At 48.5% G+C, this 15,117-nt stretch overlaps 1 protein-coding gene across 5 annotated transcripts in view; it reads right to left on the reverse strand.

Annotated features, from left to right (window-relative positions):
• SETBP1 (SET binding protein 1) overlaps positions 1–9,719 on the reverse strand; it is a 270,979-nt gene extending 261,260 nt beyond the window's left edge. For 3 of the 5 annotated variants that reach the window (XM_056323282.1, XM_056323280.1, XM_056323278.1), the window contains exon 1: positions 9,248–9,714. The gene's annotated coding sequence lies outside the window, so the exon portion shown is untranslated. Of the gene's footprint in view, positions 1–9,247 lie in introns of all 5 variants that reach the window. The other 2 variants (XM_056323283.1, XM_056323281.1) reach the window with 2 other exon arrangements.
• Between the last annotated feature and the right edge of the window lie 5,398 nt (positions 9,720–15,117).

The raw sequence follows: 15,117 nt of genomic DNA on the forward strand, positions 1-15,117 counted from the left end.
ACCCATCGCCTTTGTGAAGATTAGTCCTCCGGGATGCTAGAAAGCAGGATGAGATGCCAGCTGTGCTCTTTACAACACAAAAAGCCAAGCCAGGAGATTTGCCTGTGTAAGGTCAACACCAGGTTGCTGAGCTCCCAGGCAAAGCATCATCGCTCTTGGTGGGATGTTTAATCAAAGGTGATTCCTGAGATGATCCAACAGAATACCCCGAGCACAATGCTGGGTGCAGCAGTGTGTGCCACTACAAGGATAAAACTTATTCCACTAACTCCAGCCATAAATCTCCTGGGGGGAAAGTGTCAACGTCCATGAGAAGGGGACCGCAAATGCTTACTCCATTCTAGGCAGCTCTTGCCAACCATACCATCCTGGAGGCAGCCACTCCAGGCTACAAATGGAAAGGTTTATGGGTATTTAAGGAAAGGTTGTTGGCACAGAGCTCAGCCACAGAAAGCAAACCCCTGCACAATTCCATCATCTGTGTCACCAAACTTTCCTAGATTGACTGCTTTTGGAGAGTTGCCGTCAGATACAGTAGCCTCCTCCAAACACCATCACGGTGGGGCAATAATCTCTTCTTCTCCCTCTGATCAAACATTTCCCTCTGATAAGGACCCTGAAATGTGTGGGAAATGATTTCTCTACGGAAATCATTAGCGAGAGGTTTGTTTTTATTTACTGCTGCTGCCACAGGACTTCTTCTTCCTTTTATTTTCCCTCCTCCATTATTTCATATTTGCTTGCACAAGTGCCAAATATACCAGCTTTCCCTCCCTTCAGGAAAAGCAAAGAAATAAATAAAATAAAACAACACATCTGAACATCTGATAGGGAATGAAGCAGGTCTTGGCTCTGCATCCATACCTCAGAGCCATAAGTGATGGCACAAGGAGGACCAAAAAGGCTTCGGTCCAGGATCTATCCTGTGCCCAGTCTAGAGGCTGTACAAACAGCACATCCCATGTTACTCAATTCTGCACACTTCAGATGAGGCTAGGAATAAGAAAGGTTGGATTTTGTCCATGCAGGCTTGCCCTGTGTACTTCCATGCTGAGTAAGCAGCGGTGTCTTTTTCAGTGCTGTGTAACATCCCAAGCATTCCCAGCATCAAGGACTGTGGGAAAACAGGGCATATAATGGGCATGCAAGAAGAAGAGCAACAATTTGGGGTATTTAGAGAACAGTGTTGAGACTTTGCCTTGCAGAAGGTATCACTCTCTCAGCTTTGAGGGAAGAGAGGTTGTCCGGGTCAGGCAAGACAAGAAATGCCCTTAAAGCCTCATGGACTGCAGAAGAAAAGGCAGCAGGCAAAAGCAGCACAGGACACAAGTGGACACGGCTGGAGACACGTATGGCAAAGAGCAGCCCATGGTGCAGGAACAGTGATGTCAAGAGGTATAAATGTTAGTCAGGAGCATGCTGGTGGGAAGGCCAGAGGGCAGGAATAAAGGCAAGATAACCGGCAGATGCTCTGGGCAAAGGAAAGGAGGAGCTTTGCCTCTAATGAGGATGAAGAGGAATCGGTTACAGAAGTTCTGGGAGAAGTTGAGTCAGATGGGAGATAAGAGTCTGCTGAGTACCTGCACACCCCAACGGCCTCTCCAGTTCAACTACTTCACTGAGCTCTTTGTGCAGCATTGCACACATCAGACTCCCTCCCAGGTGGCACATAGGATCGGGAGCACCACATTCACAACTCACATCCCTATTCCAGCAGGACCAGGGCTTTGGGTTGTTATTCCCTTTTAACTCCACTGACTTCAGGAGGATGTTAAAGGTTGGGATGGGGTCAGAATTTGGGGGAAACCAAGGTCCAGTCAGTCATGGGTGCCCCCTCTCTCCATATGATGAGACATATGGGTCTCTCTTTCCTAGTCTGAGCACTTCACTTAGGTCCCAACCAAGCAAAGTTTGGTCTGTGGGCTCCGATGGGTCAAGAGACCCCTGAACTGAGGCATCCATACCAGCACTCCCCAGCTGGAGATGGATGCAAGTTTGAATAGAGTCCTAGTTCCTACCTAGGGCCATGCTGCAGCTTATTGTTATTTTAATTATTGCTCACACTATTTTTTTCAGAGGTTTTCCTTAAGGGCCCTGGGAGGTCTGTTCACTGAGCTAATCCTGAAGAAAATGTTCTGGCCTGAAAGCCACCCTTAAAAAGCAGCATGTTTTAAGAGCAGATGTGTCTTCAACTCTGATAAAAGCAGGACTTATGTTTCTGTAACTACTTCCTATGACACAGAACTGGGATCTAATTTAACCAGCACCTATAGCAAATGTTATTTATGACACTTATCCAGCAGGATTTGTAGGGACAGTGCCTCTCTCTTTAAGACTGAAAGATCTCCATCAACTTTAGGATGCCTACAGTGACACTTTGAATTTGTCATGGCATCAGAAACCATGACCTCCATATTTTTTTGTCCCACTCACACCCCAAAAGCAGACAGAGGCTTTCAACAAGCCCTATGTTTATATCCATTTATCAGCTCAAAGTCCAGCAGGTTAGACTGCTGCCCAGTTTAAAAGTATGTGGTTAGGATAATTCAAAAGGGAAAACTGTTTCCTCTTCTTCCTCCACTCTCACTTTTTTCTGAATAAATTTGAGAAGAAAAAAAAAGAAAAAAAAAAAGGAACAACTGACAGTTGGAGAGAATTTACTCAGCCTTTCGGGAAGAAAATTGTCATCCAGCAACAGAAAGCATGACATTTTTCAGCCCATTAGGTGGAGGTTTATGGAAGTTACAAGGATGTGAATATATGGGTTAATATTTTAAACTGTTTTTCAACTGCGGGAACAATGGGCATGTATAATAACACTTTTCTCAGATGCCTGCTATAATACTTTACATCTATACAATCCCGTTTGAACACTTACTAAACTCCCCCAGTTAAGCTTCATGTCTCTGATCCCTTCTGAAAAAGAACTGAAGAGTTCAGCAGAGAATTATTCCCCTGTGCAGAATTCTGTTGAATCCCTGCTATAGAGCTCCTCCATAGGAAGGCTTTAGGGAAAAAAAAAAAAAAAAGAAAGAAAGAAAGAAAGAAAGAAAGAAAAAGAAAAAAATACAGGAAGGATTTCCTTGTCTAGCAAACTAATAGGATTTTGGAGAAGTTTCGGTGGAAACCCCATTGCATTCTCCAAAGCCAAAAATGTATCAAGACTCAAGGAGAGGTAGGCATGGATCACAGCATTGCTCCAGAATCCACTGGGTCTGGAAACACACAGGGAAGTTAGGCCGGTGTCCAAGCCTTAGAAATCACATCAGTAGGATATTCAGGATATGTGGATTCATATGGAGGAAAGACATGCCTGTAACACCTTGCAGCTTGACCTCTGGTTTGCGTATCATCATTTTCTCCCTTCCGTCTTAATACCAACTTCTTCATCTGCTAAAATACCAGGACAGGAACAGAATGATTCATTGCATACATATATCTCAGTTTTAAAGGTTAAGGCTAACAAAAATTTCAAAGTAACATAAAACCTCAGGCATCTGATCTTTAACCCATCTCTAATTTTGAGGTATTTGAGTCCTGGGTTACCCCACACTTGCCTACCACACATTCTTCTGAACAGCTTTCCCAAGCACTATTACTGGAGATACCGTGCTACAGTAGAGGAAACTTTGCTCTCATCTCTGCCACATTCATAGAGCCCTTAACTGCCCAGGACTGCAGACCAACCCTTATGGAAGCAGAAATCCACTCCTTCAGAGGCAGTGAGGAGCTAGGTAAGTCAACCCACAACAGCATTTAGCCACCATCCCAGCACCCCACTCTGCCAGGCATTTGCATCCCAATATACCATGTGCTGCAGCACCAAGCCTTGGGCCACGCTGTGCTCTGATATTCACCAGGGCAGGTCAGAGCCTTGACACCACCTTCTGACCTCGCATTTGCATGGAAATTGGTGTCCTCCTGCATGGCTTTTCCACACATTGAGCTTGCTTTCAAAAAAATGCATCAGACTCACCAGCCCTACATAGAGAAAGCAACTCAGGCTCATCTTTATTATCTGTACAACTACTTTTTTCCCTGCAAGAGCCCTGTGCTGGATGGACATGTATATGAGCCCCACCACTATCCCCACTCATAAGTAAGAGTAAACCTGACCCTGGGATCTGTGAGCAGCACCAGTGACCGTATGCCCAGAGCACTTCTCTGGCTGCCTTTCCTGCTTTGTCACCCATGCTTTAGCCCCATCACTTTCCCCTTCATATCCAAAGTCAAAAGGTCATCGTCACACACCAGCAATGGCACATGGTGTTTGGAGGACAGCCAGCCCAGCAAATATCATAGAGACACAGAAGCTCGCAAAGATCCCCAGCTAGACTTGGAAGTAGACTAGAGCCATAAAGATCATAATCAAGCCCAGATCAAACTCTCCCAGTCCTCAGTGTTTGAGGTCCAGAGCTTCAATGTGGCCTTTTGGAGACAGAAGTGACTGACCTGAGAACTCTTCAGTATTTTCCGGTTCATAAAAGACAACAAAAGCCTAAATGAAATAATGTCAGAAGATTGCTTTTCATATCCAACTGCCCCACCGCTTGGATAAAAGCTCATCATTGTGTTTGGACGATCTGTGCTGCAAAGTAAATCCAACTCCAAAGGGGCAAAATAGCCCCTAACTCTGCTCCCTCTCAAGAGCTGATAAACAGACATTACCATTCCCTGCTTCCTTCACACATTTCCTCAGCTCTGAAAGACAAGCTGCATTACTCTCTGACTGCTTTTATTCAAGTTAGGAAATTATTTTGCCTTCTTTTATGGTTTGCTCCACCTATTTAGCCCCCTTGCTTTGCTCTTTCTACGACCAGCTAAACGTGAATGCAGAATCCAGGTGCCTGTTGGGGAGCCGCACTTGTTCGCTGCATCCAGCAGATCTCTAAGTAGGTCCAAAGACTCAGTGAACTTCTGAAGCCACGTCAAGTGAAGCCTTTATGTTGGGAAAAGGAGAAAGAAGCTGTCTCTAAAGCTTGGAGTGCACCTCAGAAGCAACTGTGCTAACACAGGCTTGAAACCTGATTTCACGCCCTTATCAGAAGGCAAAGCAGTCCTAACCTCGAAAGTTTGGAAATGGTTTTCAGATCTGACAGTACCCCCCAGGCTAAAACCTGGAGTTGAGGGCTTTTAAAGCCCATCTTTAATCAAGATGACAATTTCCTAAAAGGATGACTCATTTTATTTCCTCAACAGTAATAACTGGAAAGGAAACTTTTTTTTTTTTTTAACAAGTTGGAAAGAGAATGTAACAAGAACAGAACCTATAATAGCAGCAAAACCAGTCCCGATAGAAACCACAAGTCCGGCAGCAAAACACTGGGAACCTTCTCCACTAAAGTTCTCCCACAGACTCTGGCCTTTCCAGCTAGGCTTTGGACTAGCTCTGAACCTTGGATTGCTGCTGCCCTAAGAGTGCCTGGACTTCCCAGCAGCAAGGCTAGATCTTGCCGTGGATTTCATCTGACCATCTTTTTTTTTTGTAGGCACAGATTTGCTGCTCTTGTCTCATCATCAAATGCATGCTTAGTCGCAGCCCTTCCACACTCAAAACCCTGTGTGCCTACATGTTAAGGCAGGCAAAAAAGACATGCTGGATTTTCTGAACATGGCTTAAATCCTGTTCAGTTGGCCTTACTGCAGGCCATGCATCATGTAGCACATTTTGGCAGTTATTAATGCTGTCTTTCAACATCATCGCAGACTCACAGATAACAGATACTCCAGAGATGGGTAGTTAACGGGGAGCAAGAAAAAATGCCTAGGCATATGGTTAAACAAATCAGTCATCAATTCACTGGGACAGCTTTCATTTCCATCACAGCAATCTGTTGGATCCCAGAACTGTTTTTATGTGGTTCATTAGACAATAGCCTTTCTTGCTACTAGTTGGGTCAAGAGTCAAAATTGCTGTGTAATTGCAAGTCTCAAAGCACAAGGCAAGAGTTTTTCAGTCCTGGAGGGTGTTTTCCAAAGGGGAAAGAAAACAGAAGGGAAAGATTATGTGTGAGCAATTGAGCCCTACTGAGAGGGCAAAAAAAGTTACTGAAACTGGGATTAGCCAAATCTTGTAACGGAAAACAAGAGTCCTGTTGATGAGCTGGCACTCTGCACCTAAGAGATGTACATGCTGGGGAAAAGGAGCTCAAAAGATGGGTTGAAACAGAGCAGAAGAGGAGGTTAGGCAGCATCTGAAGCCAAAAAACCCGATGGTTGGACCTTTTCAAGCATTTATCTCCTTGAGTTGATTAAGCACATGGCAATAGCAGTTGTTAAAAAAAGAACAGTTCCCAACTTAATCAAAGTACATTATTGGAAATGATACTGATCAACCTCAGTAGAGAAACAGTAAATAACCTGTCAAGCTAAATAGTTCAGTTATGATTATTATTAATAATAAATCATGGCCACTGTTTCTTTTGTTTGCCAACAACTAGCATAGTTTATGGCTCTGCACAAACCTAACACACCATTTTATTACATTTTGGAGAGTGCATCCTCCTAAAATGAGAATGTGTTAATAATCTATGCTGGGCTTTTTGGCAGGAATCAAAGAGCTCAAACAACTTGAAATAACATCAGCAAAAAAATATTTATTCCCCATTCCTAGTTGCAGAGAAAACAGAGGTTTTCTTGGCTCAGTTACTTCTCAATAGATTTCTGGTTTCTATTAAAAGTTTGAGCCTGAGAAGTTAAAAAAAAAAAAAAGTAAGAGATGGAAGAGAATTCTCCATTCACTGAGCGTTCCTGCTTCCCCTCCTCCCTGCTTTTACATAACCCTTCTGAGCTAAAAGCAGAGACTAAAGTACAACTTCATTATTTGGAGAGGGGTGTGTGTGTCTCCTTTCAGCTCAAAAACTAAACGAAGGTGAAAAAAGGTTCTCTTTGGAGTGGAAGGAGCTGCCAAATGAGGGGAGTAATCCCAGCACAGACCAAGGAAGCGCAGAAAGGTGTGCGTGAAGCAGCCGCTTGCACATTTTTCCCTGATAGGCATTTTTTCTCCTGTCTATGATAAAAAAAGAAGGTCCTAGACACTTGTTTCCTCAGGTCCGCACTATCGCTGGCTAACTATAGCCGGCTGATGATATCACTCCTGTAGCCTGAGCCAAGGGAAGTCCTAACTGCAGGGGCTGTGGGATCAATAATTGTTCCCATTTGGGTCCATCATATTCAGCAGGGGATTGGATTTGCCAGCAGTCCTTTCCCCCTGAAATTCTCCTGTCAATATGCAGAGGCTCCCATTACTTTCCCTGACAGCAGAGGACTAGCAGGCTCAGCGCTTTGCTGGCCTCGCACATCCTTTGCTCTGTGACAGATGGACATAGGAGGCAGCACGGCGGGTGTCGTCCCCCCCGCCCCGTTCGACCACCTCGGACCCACGCCTAATGAAACACCTCTGCTTGCGGGGGGAGCAGCACTGCCCGCTGCTCCCCTTTGCCACCCGCCCGTATCCTCCCCGTTCGCTCGGAGCGGACCCCTCCCAGTGCCGGCTGGCCCTGCTCACGGCAGCCGCCGGCCCACAGCCCCAAGCCCGGGGCGGGGGGGGGCATGGAGGGTGTGGTCCAGCATCCTCCCCATGCACACCCCCCACATCCTCTTCCCCTGCAGGGAAGCTCCTTGCACCTCCCCCTGCAAACCCTCCCGGGGATGGGGTGGGGGGCGCACGGAGGGGGAGGGGGTGTCCCCCCTGGTGGGTGGGTGTGTGTCCCCGTAGGCGACCGCTCCCCGGTGGTGAAGTGGCCTTTTAGCACCAGGCGTCAGGCCCGAGATTATCAGTGCTGTTTAATTTGAAGCGGAAACGAATCGGAAATCCTTTTCTCAACTGCCTTTTTAGACACACACACACAGGCAGGGGCGGGCAGCGCAGGGGACCGCCGGTGCCCGGTGTGATGCACGCACTCACACTCACACACCGGCAAACAAGGGCGGGAGGGGGATCCGTGTGTCGTCGTCCCCCGTCGCCTCGCTGGAGGGACCCGATTTCCCAGTGCCCAGCCGGCGAGGAAGGAGTGAGTGTGAGTGTGAGTGTGAGTGTGAGTGTGAGCGCCCGTGCCCGGAGGTGGGCAGGGAGCCTCGCGCCAGGGTTGGAGTTGACAATAGCCGCCCGCGGCTGCAAGCTGCGTTTTGCGCCCCCCCCCCCCAAAAAAAAAACCAAAAAAAAAAGAAACCACCCCCCAAAAAAACCCGCAAACCAAAACTAAACAACACCCCCAACGCCCCTCCGCAATAATATCAGCGATATAAGAACCGCCCAAAGCTGAACTTCTACCAGGGGGTGGGGGGCAGAGGGGCCACCGGGGTCCCGGGGGCGACAATCACCGGCTTATTAATAACCATTATCAACACGCCTCCACCGAGCAGGGGGGCCGGGGGGGGGGGGGCGCCGCATTGCTAATTACTCCCCCTCTTTCTCCCCCCATAGCCCCCCCTTCCCTTTTTAGTCCCTCAAATTGCCGCTTTGGGGGGCTGCGTGTCCTTTTCAATGTCAAAAGGAGCGCGGGGCCGCGGCGGCCGCCCCGGGACAGCCGGACCCCCCGGACCCCCCCGGACCCTCGGGACAGCCGGGCTCCCCCGCCCCCCCAGCGCCGAGCACCGCTGCGGACCCCGCGCACTCACAGACACACTCATACTCACACACGCAGATCCCCATAAGGTTACAACGTTGCTCTCTAGCTCCACTTAACCTGCAATTTACGAAGCGGGGGGGGGAGTGTCTCCCCCCCCTCTACACGCACACACATCGCTGCCCCCAGCCCCCGGCACCGTCAGAGAAACATATATAGGATACCAAAGGGGGAGGGAGGGGGGGTAAAGGAGGTAAATACATTATGAAAACTCCTCAAAAAATTGCATCCCCTTTCCAGCAGCTCGGTCGTACCCGCCCCCCCCCCCCCCCAGCCACACACATACACCACCACCACCACCCAGTCACAAACCACAAAGCATGGAGAGGGAAGGGGTCGGAGGGGGAGAGGACTCGCATGCATTGCACAGCAGAGAAATACCCCCCTTCCAAAAAAAAAAAAAAAAAAGGCTTTTTCGCGCCATTGCAAAGTCACAACACGAAAAAAAGGAGACGACATTAACTTTTGCATGCGGAGGGGAAAAAAGGGGGGGGTGGGAGGGAAAAGAGAGAGGGGTAAGACCCTCCTGCAATCCGGATCATCAAGACAGACCTTTCCTCGATGTCTCAGGGTTGCGGGGTTTTTTTTGTTGCTTCCCCGCCCCCCCCCCCTTTACTAACCCATATCCCCAAAACGGCAAGCGGGGGCTTCTTAGCAGCTTCCTCCTCTTCTTCTTTCTTCCTCCTTCTCCCTCGGACTTCCCCCTTTCTTGTCTCTTCTCCTTTTAGATCCCGGTTTCAATCCCTCGCCACAGCCCCCAAAGGTGCTTTTGCTTGTGTTGCGGCAAACCCATGGCGGTGTTCATCTGTCAGATTAGGAGAGCGCACGGCCGCGCAGCACACGCAGAGCGGAGAGGGAGGGAGGGCGGGAGGAGGGAAGGCACCCGGGGAGAGGGAGATGGACGGACAGACAGACAGCTCGATAGATAAATGATAGCTAGATAGATAAATAGAGCCAGATAGAGCGAGAAAAAATGGCGTCTTGGAAGTCGGATTCCCGGAGTAAATCAAATTAACACACAGCACCCAGAACAGTCCCGGCTAATTTTAGCAGGATCCAAAATAAAATGAAAAGGAAAAGGGGTGTGGGAAGGGGGAGGGGGGGGGAGGGGGAGAAAGGAGAAGGGGGGGAAAAAGGGGGGAAGAGGAAAAAAACCGAAGCAAAAAATCAATGCACTGGATAAAATCCTGGATTTGAAATCGATGGAGCTTGTCTTTGACTCTCTCGCTTTTTCTTTTCTTTTTCTTCTTTTTTTTTTGGAGGGGGGCTTTTTTTTTTTCTTTCTTTTTGTTGTTGGTTGTTTGGGGGCCTTTTGAAGGGCGGGGGGAGGGCGAGGTGAGGGAGGGGGAGCGTTTTCGGTTTTGCTTTTCCCGGCGAGGAGTTGTTGGTTTTTTTAAAAAAAAAAAAAAAATAAAAGAAAGAGCAAAAACCCCGCGAGGAGAAAAGGGCTGTTTTGGCGGCGAGGAAGCTGTTCCCTTTATCCCGGCTCGCTGCGCTCCGGAGCGGGCCGCGCTGGTGCCGGAGCTCCGGCGGGCTGCGGGGCTGCGGCCGCCCGCTCCCCCCGCCGCGCCGCCCCGCGCTGGGCCGCGCCGAGGGAGGGCAGGGGGAGGCGGGGGAGAAACACCCCCTCCTCCTAACGGGCACGGGAGCGATGCTCGCACACTCACACACACAGGCAGACACACACAGGCACACCACCCCCCTCCCCGCGGGGAGCGCACTCTCGCAAAGGGTGCGTCTGGGGGCTGCCTTTTGCTCCCCGCTGGATTTTCCTTTCTCTGTCTTTTATTTTGTCTTTTGGTCTGGTTTCCCCCCTCCTCTCTCTCTCCCTCTCCCTCCCTGCAAGGGGCGGTGATTTGTTTAAGCAGATCTGGGGGCTGATGGCTCCGGTCTCTCTTTTCTCTCGCTCGCTCCCGGAGTCCTGCAGCACTGGCGCGGGGGGAATAAATGGTAATGATCGGGCACACAGACACACAGACACACACAGACACACATTCGGTGTGGCTGCAATGCTCAGCTCTGAGTTAATGCACTCAACAGTGCCGCTACCTGACGCAACAGCAGCAGTGATGGGGGCAGGGGAGAAAAGGCAGAGAAGGTGAGAGCCAGGTTAGTGGTATTTATCCCACTCCTATCTCAGTCTTTTCCCCCCGCCAACACCCCGTCCACCCCCTTACACCCCCCACCCCACCCCCATCCTTTTCACAGCCCAGCCCCTGCAGTCTCATTACATATGTAGGAGATTTTGGGGGTCCACTGACTGCTGTTCAGACCTGAAGTGAGGCATCCTTCTCTGGGAGAGACAAGCAAAGACTCCCAACATCTGTTTTAAGGGTTAACCCACCACCCACCTTTCAGTATGAAGCAATAACAGTGCCCAAAATACAGCACAAATTCAGCTCCAGGACAATGGTGCTGTGCAAAATCCAAGCCCTGGGGCTTTTGATTTCCCACCCTTGCTCTGCCAGCGGTCTGGATGACGCTGCCATTTAGGTTGCCAATTTGGCAAACCTTTACTCACAGGAGTAAATTGTTGGCTTGCCTGAGTAATCACGCAGGAGATGAGGAGGAACCCCAGAAAGGGAAGGTTTGTGGGATGGAGCTGTGGAAGGTAACATTGCGGGCGAGTAGGGAGCACCCCCACCGGGTACCTCTGCATGTTTGAGCCCTTGCAGAGATGATGCCAGAGGGATCCCTGTCCCAGAGCGTTGCAGGAGATTCAAAGTACACCAAGTTGCTCCCCTTTGCTCTGGGACAAATGGTAACCTCAGGCCATCATCTGAGTGACCTGAATTCAGGGTTCAACTGATGCAAGGACTACCTGGGTCTACCCCTATTAGCCATGGAGGCTTATTCATATGCCACAATCCCTTAAATGTGTAGCAGCAGATCCAGGACACAGATCCCAGTCTAACACTGGTTGGGCAGGAGAGCTCTGTGTGGTCCACAAGATGCCAGTGTAGCCCTCACAGACCCAGCTACGGGGGTGAGTATCTGCCCTCAGCCCCACCGTGTTTCCTTACACTTTCTGGGAAAAGTTCCTTGATAAAAAACACACCAAGCCATTATTTCCCTTTGGATCTCTCCTCATGACTCATCTCTGCCATGATACATACAAATCCCAAAGTGATGAGCTTGGGTAGAGGCAATGGGCTGTGCTTGTCCTTCTCCCACTGCCCTTTCCTCCAGCATCTCTCCACCAATAGGAGAAAGCAAATAAATCAATAAAATACACAAAAACCCGATGAACAACACATCAATCCCACCTCCAACCCAAACAAATATGCAACTCGGAAACTTTTGAATTGGAAATGTCACGTTGAAAATATTGACATTTCTGATTGAAAACAAACAAGAATTGTCATTTTGAATCAGCTCTTTGACATGGAAGGGAGACTTATCTGTTTAAATTAAATCGCCCAACTGGAGCAACATTTTGTCATTTTGTATCCGAATGAAACAAATAGTTTCAACATTTCTTGGCAGAGCTGCCAGTGACATTTTCCTGTGAAGTATTTGGTTTTGAAAACATCTGGCAGGTAAACTCTGTGCGTTGAAGAGTGATGTTGACCACCATCTTCCTCTTTGGAATAAGCTGACACATGGTTATTAAATAATTAGATGGACTGGATTAATGAAGAAAACCAATGGGCCAAAAAAACCCCCAAACAACAAAACAAAACCCAAACACTTTTGATTTTGCTTTGTTACAGAATAGCCTTTTGCTTATATTTATGAAGTTTGGGATAAGAAGTGTTTTGTGAGCCTTTGCTCTTTTTATCTTGTATTTCTTTTCTTCTGGAGAGTATACATATGCATACGTACATAAGCAGCCCAACTTAAATCATTTTAAACTGAGAAGTTCAATTCGGGAAGCAATCAAGATAATGACTTATTTAATGCTCACTTGCTTTGAAAACATGGGGGAGTCTAAAAATAATAACAAAAAAAGCCATAAAGCTACCAAAGCAAGGTTTTGATTCACCCAAAGTTATTTTTAGGCCTGTCTTATACATAACTGGAAAATAATAAAAACCCATACCTTGTTGTTGGGGTCTGCAGCGGGTCTGCAGACAAGTTAGTTGACTTCAAAGACTCATCCGTGTACCTTTAAGACGGCCACAAATTGTCAGGTATGTAAACAGGATGTGAAGAATCGGAACTTAGAACCGCAGCATACGGGCACCTACAGCAACAGCAAAGAGCAAGCAAGAAGAAGGACACAAAAACCTATCAGGGGCTGACACCTGTACTGTCTAAGATATATAAATAGTTTGTATAAACAATAAAGGCCATTTTGTCCGAACCCAGCCACGCAGACACAGTGTTTTTTTCAGTCTGCCTCGACTTGCGTCACCACATTTGGTGACCCTGACATGCCAATGTGACCCCAGTAAAGGGTATCAAAAAGAGACCCCGAGACTGTGCCGATGTGACCCCGGTAAGGGGTGTCAGGGGCAGATCCTGAGACTGTGACCAGTGGGTTGCTGGGGAGGTGGATCCTGGTGAAGCAGAATAGCGCAACTAGCAGCTGCAAGATCCCGGGAGAACTTGACACCGGTAAGGTGAGCCACCAGGGACAACATGGGGAATAAGTTATCTAAAGAAGATACCATGGTGCTATCAATGTGGAAGTTAGAATTTGAGAAGCGTGGAATTACTTTAGATGGGCTTCGGTTAAAAGATATGTTATTGTGGGCCAAAACACATGGAGTGGATGTGTCCCCCGCGACTGCTCTTAGTGTGTCGACCTGGGACAATTTAGGATCAACACTGTCAGAAGCTCTGGAGAAAGGGGACAAAAAGGCGTCAGGGCTATTGCCTACATGGGGAGTGCTTAGACATGTTGTAGGGGGCTTCAAGAATCCGCAAGATGCAAATGAGGGCTTGCCAAATCAGCAAAATGTGACTTGGGGCTTGCAGAGTCTGCAAGACACGACTAGGAGCTTAAAAAGTCAGCAAAATGCGAGTGGGGGCTTGCAAAGTCTGCAAGACGCAAGCGGGGGCTTAAAAAGTCAGCACAATGTGAATGAGGGTACATCGTTCAAACCTCCCCTGTATCCCCCTCCAGAATACAGACAAGAGGATGAGGGGGTGGGGGAGGGGGAGAGTCTGTGTCCCTTACCAGGCGCCACTCGCCAATGCCCTGAATCCCCTAAATCTCTCCAACTGCATCGACTTATACTCGATACCGATTCCGATTCCGAGGATGAGAAGCAGAAACCTCGGTGGACCGATCCCAGCCCCCCTGACCCCCCCCAACATTTGTGCCAGCCCACACTCCTTCCTCCTCCGCCTGCTCCGCCCCCCTGCCCACCCCCTCGGCTCCGGCCCTGCCTGCGCAGGATGGAGATGCCGAAAACCCGGATTCGGGACCAGCTACGACAACGTTATCAGTCACAGGCAATGAAGAAGGTGGAGGTGGTAAAAATCCAGTTTCCAGTGGTACAGTAATGACGCGCGAGCCTCGGCGATTTTGGCAGGCTGTAAGAGATGGGGCGTTAAGAGACGGGAACTGGGATTTAGTAGAACAGATAGGCGGAACACTCCTTGAACTTCTTACTCCTTCCACCGATGCACCGCATGCATATCCTATTGTATTAGGAGATGCGGCTGCTGGTAATCCTCACGTTCACACACCATTTGCTTGGAAAGTAGTGCAGGACTGCCCCTCCAAAAAACAACATGTGCCACGACCTAAACTGTCCTTGGCGATAATTCCTTGTTTCCGCTGTTGCAGGAAAGGGCATTTTGCAAAACAATGCCATTCTCATTACGATAAAGAAGGATTTCACCTATCACGACAGAGAAACACTCACAAGAGCGTGAGGAGGCGCGCGATGACACAAGTACCTCAGATTGTCATACCAACCGTCCAGCCTTATGTTACCAATTATCAGGGAGGACCCAAGGATCAGCAGGGATGGATGTATACGCCAGTGAATCAGTAACTCTAACCAACCATGGAGTGTTTAAGGTCCCTTTGAATGCTCAGGGGCCAATAGGTAAGGGCCTTAGTGCCTTACTAATAGGTCGATCTAGTACTACTTTGCAAAATATCCAAGTACATGTTGGTGTTATTGATGCAGACTTTACAGGTCAAATATGTGCCTTAGTTTCTACACCTGTGCCTCCTGTTACAATTCCAAAAAATACACGCCTTGCTCAACTTGTGCCTTTTGTGAGTTGTGTTCCCAGAACAGAGCCTAGGTGGCGGGGTGATGAAGGATTCTGCTCCACAGGAAAACCTCAAGTGTGTTGGACGCGAGAACTATCTTCACAACGACCCAACCTGACCTGCACCTTGGCGTTATCGGGAGGCACTCCTGCACAAGTGAGATTGAGCGGTCTTCTGGATACCGGAGCAGACGTAACTGTCATATTGGGCAAAGACTGGCCACCTCAATGGCCTTTGGTAAATAATGCAGCAGGAGTTGTAGGTCTGGGGGGCATGACTACTAGCTACTTCTCTGTAAAACCTATACAGATC

The sequence above is a fragment of the Falco biarmicus genome, chromosome W (genome assembly GCF_023638135.1).
Source record: "Falco biarmicus isolate bFalBia1 chromosome W, bFalBia1.pri, whole genome shotgun sequence".
In the NCBI taxonomy this organism is placed as follows: domain Eukaryota; kingdom Metazoa; phylum Chordata; class Aves; order Falconiformes; family Falconidae; genus Falco; species Falco biarmicus.